Here is an 11023-nt window from a genome sequence, read left to right as displayed (position 1 = left end):
TTCTTCAGAAGATGCCTCTTGAGTACTGTTGGATGCAGCTTGCATTCCATGCAGACTCTGAGAGATCATATTGACTTGCTGAGTCAATATTTTATTCTGAGCCAATATGGCATTCAGAGTATCAACCTCAAGAACTCCCTTCTTCATAGGCGTCCCATTATTCACAGGATTCCTTTCAGAAGTGTACATGAACTGGTTATTTGCAACCATGTCAATGAGTTCTTGAGCTTCTGCAGGCGTTTTCTTCAGGTGAATGGATCCACCTGCAGAGGTATCCAATGACATCTTAGATAACTCAGACAGACCATCATAGAATATATCCAGGATGGTCCATTCTGAAAGCATGTCAGAAGGACACTTTTTGGTCAGTCCTTTGTATTTCTCCCAAGCTTCATAGAGGGATTCACCTTCTTTCTGTCTGAAGGTTTGAACATCCACTCTAAGCTTGCTCAGCTTTTGAGGAGGAAAGAACTTGGCTAAGAAAGCCTTGACCAGCTTATCCCAAGAGTTCAAGCTATCCTTGGGTTGAGAATCCAACCACACTCTAGCTCTGTCTCTTACAGCAAAAGGGAAAAGCATGAGCCTGTAGACTTCAGGATCTACTCCATTAGTCTTAACAGTATCACATATCTGCAAGAATTCAGTTAAGAACTGAAAAGGATCTTCAGATGGAAGTCCATGAAACTTGCAGTTCTGCTGCATCAGAGAAACTAATTGAGGTTTCAGCTCAAAGTTGTTTGCTCCAATGACAGGAATGGAGATGCTTCTTCCATGTAAATTGGAATTAGGTGCAGTAAAGTCACCAAGCATCCTCCTTGCATTATTATTATTTTCGGCTGCCATCTCCTCTTCCTGTTCGAAAATTTCTGAAAGGTTATCTCTGGATTGTTGTAATTTAGCTTCTCTTAGTTTTCTCTTCAGAGTCCTTTCCGGTTCTGGATCTGCTTCAACAAGAATATTCTTGTCCTTGCTCCTGCTCATATGACAAAGAAGAGGGCACAGAAAAATAATAATAATAATAGAGATCCTTTATACCACAGTATAGGGATCCCTTTGTGAGTGGGAGAAAAAAGGGAGACAAAGAATGTAATGTAATGGAAGAAACACAACTGTGAGGAGGGTAGAGATGTGAGATTAGATGTTAGTAGATGAATAAATAAATTAGTTTTTGAAAAAGATTTGATTTTAAAAAACACAATTAATGACTTGATTCACAAGAAATCACAAGATATGATTCTAGAACTTAAAGTTTGAATCTTTCTTAACAAGTAAGTAACAAACTTGAAATTTTTGAATCAAAACATTAATTGATGATGTTATTTTCGAAAATATGATATAATAATAAAAAAATATTTTTGAAAATTTTTTTTAGAATTTTCGAAAATAACTAAGATTTTGAAAAAGATTTGATTTTTGAAAAAGATTTTGAAAAAGATAAGATTTTCAAATTGAAAATTTATTTGACTCATGAAAACAACTTGATTTTAAAAATTTTTGAAAAAGTCAAATCTAATTTTCGAATTTATGAGAGAGAAAAAGGGAAAGATATTTTTTTGATTTTTGAATTTTTATGATGAGAGAGACAAACAAGAAAAATGATGCAATGCATGAAATTTTTAGATCAAAACAATGAATGCATGCAAGAATGCTATGAATGTCAAGATGAACACCAAGAACACTTTGAATGTCAAGATGAACCTCAAAGACACAATTTTGAAAAATCTTTAATGTAAGGAAAACATGCAAGACACCAAACTTAGAATTCTTTAATGCTTAGACACTAAGAATTCAAGAATGCATATGAAAAGCACCATACAACACAAAACAAAAAATCATCAAGATCAAACAAGAAGACTTACCAAGAACAACTTGAAGATCATGAAGAACACTATGAATGCATGAATTTTCGAAAAATGCAAGATGAATATGCAATTGACACCAAACTTATAACATGACACATGACTCAAACAAGAAACACAAAAATATTTTTGATTCTTATGATTTTATGATTTTGATTTTTTTTTTAATTTTTTCGAAAATCATTTTGAAAAAGAAAAATAAGGATTCCAAAATTTTTTTATATGAATTCCAGGAATCTTTTTACTCTAAAGCTCCAATCTGAGGGTTAGGCATGGCTTACTAGCCAGCCAAGCTTTAGTATGTAGCTCAGACATGACAAGCCTAACATGCCAAGAAAGATAAAGAAGCTCTTCTCTTGAGTATAAGTGAAATCTCAGTCCAAAAGAATTGAGACATGGCTTTACAGCCAACCAGGCTTCAACATGCTTCATGAAACACTAGAATTCATTCTTAAAAATTCTGAAGAAAAATATATTTTTGAAAACAATTTTTTTTTTAATAAATTTTTTTTTCAAAAACAGATGAGAAATTTTTGAAAGACTTTTGAAAAAAAATTTTTTTTTTTGAAAATAAAAAGAAAATTACCTAATCTGAGCAACAAGATGAACCGTCAATTATCCAAACTCAAACAATCCCCAGCAACGGCGCCAAAAACTTGGTATGCGAAATTACTACTCAGGTTGTGAATTGTGGTTCGAAATTGATTCCCTGGCAATGGCACCAAAAACGGATGCACAGAACCATGGTCTAAATATATCTTCACAACTTCGCATAACTAACCAGCAAGTGCACTGGGTCGTCCAAGTAATACCTTACGTGAGTAAGGGTCGAATCCCACGGAGATTGTCGGTATGAAGCAAGCTATGGTCACCTTGTAAATCTCAGTCAGGCGGATATAAATTGATAATGGTGTTTTCGAAATTAATAAATAAAAGAAGGGATAGAAATACTTATGTAAATCATTGGTGAGAGTTTCAGATAAGCGAATAGAGATGCTTTCGTTCCTCTGAACCTCTGCTTTCCTGCTATCTTTATCCAATCAGTCTTACTCCTTTCCATGGCTGGCTTTATGTGATACATCACCACTGTCAATGGCTACTTTCGGTCATCTCTCGGGAAAATGATCCAATGCCCTGTCACGGCACGGCTAATCGTCTGGAGGCATCACCCTTGTCAATGGCTTCATCTTATCCTCTCAGTGAAAATGGTCAACGCACCCTGTCACGGCACGGCTATTCATCTGTCGGTTCTCGATCATGCTGGAATAAGATTTACTATCCTTTTGCGTCTGTCACTAACGCCCAGCAATCGTGAGTTTGGAGCTCGTCACAGTCATTCATTCATTGAATCCTACTCGGAATACCACAGACAAGGTTTAGACTTTCCGGATTCTCTTGAATGCTGCCATCATTCTAGCTTACGCCACGAAGATTCTGATTAAGAGATCTAAGAGATACTCATTCAGTCGAAGGTAGAACGGAAGTGGTTGTCAGGCACGTGTTCATAGGGAATGATGATGATTGTCACGTTCATCACATTCAGATTGAAGTACGAATGAATATCTTAGAAGCGAAACAAGATGAATTGAATAGAAAACAGTAGTACTTTGCATTAATCTTTGAGGAACAGCAGAGCTCCACACCTTAATCTATGGAGTGTAGAAACTCTACCGTTGAAAATACATAAGTGATAGTCCAGGCATGGCCGAGAGGCCAGCCCTTAAACGTGATCACAGGATCAGAATACAATCCAGGATGTCTAATACAATAGTAAGAGGTCCTATTTATAATAAACTAGCTACTAGGGTTTACAGAAGTAATTAATTGATGCATAAATCCACTTCCGGGGCCCACTTGGTGTGTGCTTGGGCTGAGCTTTGAGTGTTGCACGTGCAGAGGTTCTTCTTGGAGTTGAACGCCAGCTTTTGTGCCAGTTTGGGCGTTCAACTCTGGTTTTGGATCCTTTTCTGGCGCTGGACGCCAGAATTGGGCAGAAAGCTGGTGTTGAACGCCAGTTTACGTCATCTAAACTTGGCCAAAGTATAGACTATTATATATTGTTGAAAATCCCTGGATGTCTACTTTCCAACGCAATTGGAAGCGCGCCATTTCGAGTTCTGTAGCTCCAGAAAATCCACTTTGAGTGCAGGGAGGTCAGAATCCAACAGCATCAGCAGTCCTTCTTCAACCTCTGAATCTGATTTTTGCTCAAGTCCCTCAATTTCAGCCAGAAAATACTTGAAATCACAGAAAAACACACAAACTCATAGTAAAGTCCAGAAATGTGAATTTAACATAAAAACTAATGAAAACATCCCTAAAAGTAACTAGATCCTACTAAAAACATACTAAAAACAATGTTAAAAAACGTATAAATTATTCGCTCAACACCGCTCCAAGGAGAGTTACTGATGAGCGGATAATTTATACGCTTCTTGGCATTGTTTTTAAGTAGTTTTTAGTATAATTTAGTTAGTTTTTACTATGTTTTTATTAGTTTTTATGCAAAATTCACATTTCTGGACTTTACTATGAGTTTGTGTATTTTTCTATGATTTCAGGTATTTTCTGGCTGAAATTGAGGGACCTGAGCAAAAATCGGATTCAGAGGCTGAAAGGACTGCAGATGCTGTTGGATTTTGACCTCCCTGCACTCGAAATGGATTTTCTGGAGCTACAGAAACCCAATTGGCACGCTCTCAATTACGTTGGAAAGTAGACATCCAGGGCTTTCCAGTAATATATAATAGTCCATACATTTCTTGAGTTTTGATGATGCAAACTGGCGTTCAAACACCAACTTCCTGCCCTATTCTGAAGTTAAACGCCAGAAACAGGTTACAAACCAGAGTTAAACGCCACAAACAGGCTGCACCCTGGCGTTTAACTCTAAGAGAAGTCTCTACACGTGTAAAGCTCAATGCTAAGCCCAAGCACACACTAAGTGGGCCCCGAAAGTGGATTTCTGCATCATTTACTTATCTCTGTAAACCCTAGTAACTAGTTTAGTATAAATAGGACTTTTTACTATTGTATTAGAGGTCTTGGTTATTCTGGTTCCCCCTCTGGGGCCGAAGCCAATGAACACCATTATCACTTATGTATTTTCAACGGTGGAGTTTCTACACCCCATAGATTAAGGTGTGGAGCTCTGTTGTTCTTCATGATTTAATGCAAAGTACTATTGTTTTTCTATTCAATTCAAGCTTATTCTTATTCCAAGATATTCATTCGCACTTCAACCTAATGAATGTGAAGATCCGTGACACTCATCATCATTCTCACCTATGAACGCATGCCTGACAACCACTTCTGTTCTATCTGCAATAGCTTGAGTGTTTATCTCTTAGCCTCCATTCTGAAAGATCGGAGTCTTCGTGGTATAAGCTAGAATCAATTGGCGGCCATTCTTGAGATCCGGAAAGTCTAAACCTTGTCTGTGGTATTCCGAGTAGGATCTGGGATAGGATGACTGTGACGAGCTTCAAACTCGCGAGTGTTGGGCATAGTGACAGACGCAAAAGGATCAATGGATCCTATTCCAACATGATCGAGAACCAACAGCTGATTAGCCGTGCGGTGACAGCGCATTTGGACCATTTTCACTGAGAGGACGGACGGTAGCCATTGACAACGGTGATCCCCCAACATACAGCTTGCCATGGAAAGGAGTATGAATGATTGAATGAAGACAGTAGGAAAGCAGATATTCAGAAGCAACAAGCATCTCCATACGCTTATCTGAAATTCTCACCAATGAATTATATAAGTATTTCTATCTTATTTTATATTTTAATTATAGTTTAATTCTCAAAACCTCATAACCATTTGAATCTGCCTGACTGAGATTTACAAGATGACCATAGCTTGCTTCAAGCCGACAATCTCCATGGGATCAACCCTTACTCACGTAAGGTTTATTACTTGGACGACCAAGTGCACTTGCTGGTTAGTTGTGCGGAGTTGTGACAAAGAGTTGAGATTACATTCGTGCGTACCAAGTTGTTGGCGCCGTTTTAGAGATCACAATTTCATGCACCAGTTACTCTCAAGGAAGCAGGTGCACCAGACTTTGTTCTCTAACCTCTTCATGTGCTTCATCTGAACTTGAATGCAAACTTTGAACTCAAGACCGCTCTCATCAATCTTCTACCAAAGTTCCATGGACTTCCAGCACAAGATCCCATTAGACACCTTAAGGACTTTCATGGTGTATGCTCGACCACTAGGCGGGAAGGATCCAATGAAGTGGCCATATGGTTGTTTGCCTTCCCATTCTCTCTTGAGGGAAGAGCCAAGGAGTGATTTTATACCTTACCTAGTGATATTGTGTCCGATTGGGACTTGCTTAGAAGAGAATTCCTTGATAAATTCATGCCCGTAGAAATGACGGACAAGCTAAGGAATGAGATCTCATGTATTGTACAAGGCGAGATGGAAACTCTATATGAATATTGAGAACGGTTTCGCAAACTCCTTGATTCATGTCCCAACCACATGATTGACACTCAAGTCTTACTTAGCTATGTGTGCCAAGGCATGAGGGAGCAAGATAAGAATTTGTTGGATGCTTCAAGCAACGGTTCTTTATCAAAGTATAGGACGGCGAATGAGGCATGGCAACTCATTACCGACTTGGCCGAGTCCACTTAACATGCTAGATAGAGAGTTAACCGCCCAAAGGCCATGAATGAAGTTTCTTCTAGTGGTGAGACCGCTACCCTTACTAAGACCTTGTGTGAGATGACAAGCCTTCTAAAGCAACTTCAAGTGAATCAACAACAACCTCCACCTCAACAACATTCACCTTCCCCCCAAAACCAACAATGTCAACAATTGGTCTCCCAAAAAGTGTGTGGCATTTGCTCATGCTACTCCCACTACACGGATGAATGTCCAAGTCTCCAAGAAGATAACACTCTAGCGGCTACCCACAACTTTTATGATCGCTCCTATTATGAACGTGCTAATCAAGGATATCATAACCAAGGGAGCAATTACAACCAAGGGTACCCCCAACAAGGAGGCAACTATAAACAAGGGAGTAACAACTCTAATCAAAGATGGAAGGATAACTCCAACCAAGCTTGGCAGGACAATTATCAACAAGGGGGAAGGGACAATGGAGGTAACCAAAGGTGGAACAACAACACTCCACAAAATTGTTATTCACAAAACCCTCCCAACCAACAACCAAATCAAGGAAGGAACTATCAACCTTACATACCACCTCATAGACAACCACTTCCACCCAACCAACCCGAAGTACCACAAATCACCTATCCCTCCACATCTCCAAATCAAGATGACACACTCCGGTCCATACTCCAAGGACAAAAAGAACTCCAAAATACACTCAAGTCAAGTCTTAATGGTCTCACTTCCACCCTCCAAGCTCTCATTGCTCGCATGGAGCCACCTTCTACTCCCACTCCTCAAGCCTCAACCTCTAGTGCTATACCCTCTCAACCTCTACCCAACCCCAAGGGTGGCATCAACGCCGTAACCTTGAGGTCCGGAACTCAATTGAAGGAAAGGGATTCAAAGGCACCTAGTCCAATGAAAGTCGCTCAAGAGGAAGATGGAGTTGAGATAAAAGAAATTGAGGAGGAGGAGGAGTCACTGATGCACGGAAAACTTGTCTCATAACAAATTTCCTTTGACAAGTGTACCGAATTTGTCGTCAAGTAAAAACTCACAATAGAGTGAGGTCGAATCCCACAAGGATTGATTGATCAAGCAACTTTAATTAGAGGAATGTTCTAGTTGAGCGAATCAGAATTTGAGTTGAGAATTGCAGAAAATTAAATGGTGGGAAAGTAAATAACAGAAAAGTAAATGCTAGAAACAAGAGCAGAATGTAAATGACGGAAAGTAAATTGCAGAATCTTAAATGGGGATGGGGCAATTGCTCATAAAAGTAAATGACAAAAAAATAAAGAGAATGGGTAAGATCAGAAATGGGGAGTTCGTTGGGTTTAGGAGATGTTGCATTCTCCGGATCAATTTCATTTTCATCTCTTCCTCAATCAATGCACTCATTGATCTCCTTGGCAATCTTAAGTGATTGAATTACAATTTCTTCTAATTCAATCTCTCAAAATCTTGATTAATAGCAAATTCCTTGGTCAATTGCTCATGAGAAGAGATGAAGTATGGTCACTGATTATACCACATGCATTTCCCAAATCAAGTGTTGAGAGAATTATAGTCACATATCCATCCAAACCCAATTTGGTCCAGCATGAGAAAGCATTTCTAGCATGATCTCTTCATTCCTCTTTCAAGGTTCAGAAGAGATCCAAGTATGAATAGCTTCTTTTCCAAGATAACTACCCAATTGGATGAAGATCGAAAGCTTTCAAGTAAAATCAAGAGAAAAGATAGAAGAAGAATAATGAAAACTAGTATTGATCCATCAAATTACAACAGAGCTCCCTAACCCAATGAAAGGGGTTTAGTTGTTCATAGCTCTGGAAAATGAAAACAAAGATGGAGAATACATTCTGAAACTAGAAGTGCAGAGAAAGTAAAATACAGAGAGTAGTTCTATGCCCAGAGGCTCCCTATATTTTCCCACTCCTAATTTAATTCAAAGCTACTCCTATATATACTACTCTTCTGTTCTTCTAGTTGGCTCTTCAAGTCTTGGGTATGGGCCTTTGGATCTTGAGTTTGAAGCAGTTCTTTTCTTCATTGGGCTTGGCTTTACTTGCAGAGAGAAAGTGTGAAGTGGGCAGAGACTTTAGCTCAGGACGTTAGTGGTGTTAACGTTCAGTGAAAATATGGGTTCGAGAACGTTAGTGACAATCACCTTTTTCACTAACATTCCTCACCCAAGTAAGAGCCACGTTAACTTCAACGTTAGTGGCACAAACGTTGCCACTAACGTTGCCTCTATGCCCTTCGCACACGTTACTGGGACTTACCTTTCCCAGTAATGTTGAGAAGTCTCCCCCTTCCTTACGTTAGAGTCCACATTAACTTAGTTAACGTGGCTCTTTTAACGTAGGCTTGCCAACTTTCGAGAACGTTAGGGACACTTACCATTGTCACTAACGTTCCAATATGCCCCTATTTCTCACGTTAGAGTCCACGTTAACTAGGTTAACGTGGCTTCTAACGTGGCCATGCTAGCCATCTCCAACGTTAGTGACAAAGTTGAGTGTCACTAACGTTGGCTCATCATTCCCTTATCCACGTTAGCTTCCACATTAACTAAGTTAACGTGGGAGTTAACGTGGCTCATAGTGGCTTATGTGGGCTAATTCCAACGTTAGTGACAATGTTGGGTGTCACTAACGTTGGCGATCACCTCCCTTCTTCACGTTAACTTCCACGTTAACTAAGTTAATGTGGGAGTTAACGTGGCTTATTGGGGCTTGTGTGGTTTCCTTCCAACGTTAGTGACAATGTTTGGTGTCACTAACGTTGTCGACCACTTTGTCTCCTCACGTTAGCTTTCACGTTAACTAGGTTAACGTGGAAGTTAACGTGGCTTATTGTGACTTGGCCAACGTTAGTGACAAAGTTGAATGTCACTAACGTTGGCTTCCCCTTTACTTCTTAACGTTAGAGGCCACGTTAACTAAGTTAACGTGGCAACTAACGTGGCCACTTATGAGCTTGGTCCAACGTTAGTGATAATGTTAAGTGTCACTAACTTTTGCTCCATTTCCTTTCTTCCACGTTAGAGTTCACGTTAACTTAGTTAACGTTGCTCTTAACATGGGCAATGATGGCTTCGAGAGCATTATTGGCAATTACTTTTCTCATTAACTTTGCAATTTACTCCCATTCCACGTTAGTGTTAACGTTAGTGTAACTAACGTAGCCACTAAAATGGTTCTTCTTTGCTTCCTTTGTCCTGAAATCAAGCAATAAAGTGCATCAAAGCTCTAGTCCAAGTCATGGGGAATGCAACATCCAATTTGTCCTTAAATTCATGCAAAATCCTCATGAAATCATGTAAAGTGCACAATGTATGCTTGAATCAAGATGTAAGTAAATATCTACCCAAAACTAGCTTATTTCCTAAGGAAATGCATGAAACTACCCCAAAAACAGTAAAGAAAAGGTCAGTGAAACTGGCCAAAATGCCCTGGCATCACAACACCAAACTTAAAGCTTGCTTGTCCCTAAGCAAGTACTGGAACAAGAGAATGATGAATGGAATGCCAAGAGAAATGAGTCATTCTTGTGGAAGTCATGTCCCTGGTTTTATGGTGGTTTCATGCATAGCAACTTAGGTTCATTCCTGGCTTTCAGACCTTTATCATGTCCTAGAATACTCACTGTGATTGCATCCCATGAGACTTTTATTCATTGATCCTTTTGTTGTTATTTCAGGGCTTATTTTTGTTCTTAAGCTAAGTGCTCTGTAAGGGGCAACTCTTTAAAATAAGCTTTCAGCCAATACTCTCGAACCAGTTGGTTCAAGGTGCTAGGTGTTGAAGCACCCCTAAGGACTTACTTGCTCAAGTCTCTCCCCCATACATACACACAACAGGCACATAGTTTATTTATTTTCTTTTCTTGAGACCTTGGTGTCTAGCACCTCTTTGGGTTACTAAATGCTCTGTATTGAGGGTTACTCTTGATAGTGGACTTTCAGCTAATAATCCTGAGTTAGTTAACCCAAGTTACCAAGTGATAAGGCAGCTCTAAGAGCTTATTCATCCAAGTAGATCCCTCACACAGGAGCACCACAGACACATGCCTCAAGATTAAAACCATTGGTGCCTATTTCGGATAGTGAATGGGTAAGTCCCGTTCAAGTTGTGCCTAAGAAGTCTGGGGTAACCACAATCAAGAATGAAAGCGGGGAGCTCATAGCAATACGGATGCAAATCTTTTGGTGAGTATGCATAGACTACCGATGGTTGAACTCGGCCACTAGAAAATATCATTTTCCACTTCCGTTTATCGATCAAATGCTCGATCAATTATCCGGTAAATCCCATTATTGCTTTCTAGACGGCTATTCGGGGTACTTCCAAATACACATTGCTCTAGAGGACCAAGAAAAAATAACATTTACTTGCCCTTTTGGAACTTATGCCTACAAGCGTATGCCATTTGGCTTATGCAATGCACCGGCAACTTTCCAAAGGTGCATGATGAGCATCTTTGCGGATTTTCTAGAGCAATGCATGGAGGTATTC

The 11023-nt window shown here is 39.5% G+C and overlaps 1 non-coding gene across 1 annotated transcript; it reads left to right on the top strand.

Annotated features, from left to right (window-relative positions):
- Positions 1–339: 339 nt before the first annotated feature.
- LOC112738546 (small nucleolar RNA R71) lies at positions 340–447 on the top strand. The gene has a single exon (XR_003169501.1). It is a non-coding gene; the product is annotated as a small nucleolar RNA R71 (small nucleolar RNA).
- Positions 448–11023: the final 10576 nt, after the last annotated feature.

Source organism: Arachis hypogaea, chromosome 13 (assembly GCF_003086295.3).
Source record: "Arachis hypogaea cultivar Tifrunner chromosome 13, arahy.Tifrunner.gnm2.J5K5, whole genome shotgun sequence".
Lineage (NCBI taxonomy): Eukaryota > Viridiplantae > Streptophyta > Magnoliopsida > Fabales > Fabaceae > Arachis > Arachis hypogaea.
This window is presented reverse-complemented; position numbering and strand designations above follow the sequence as displayed.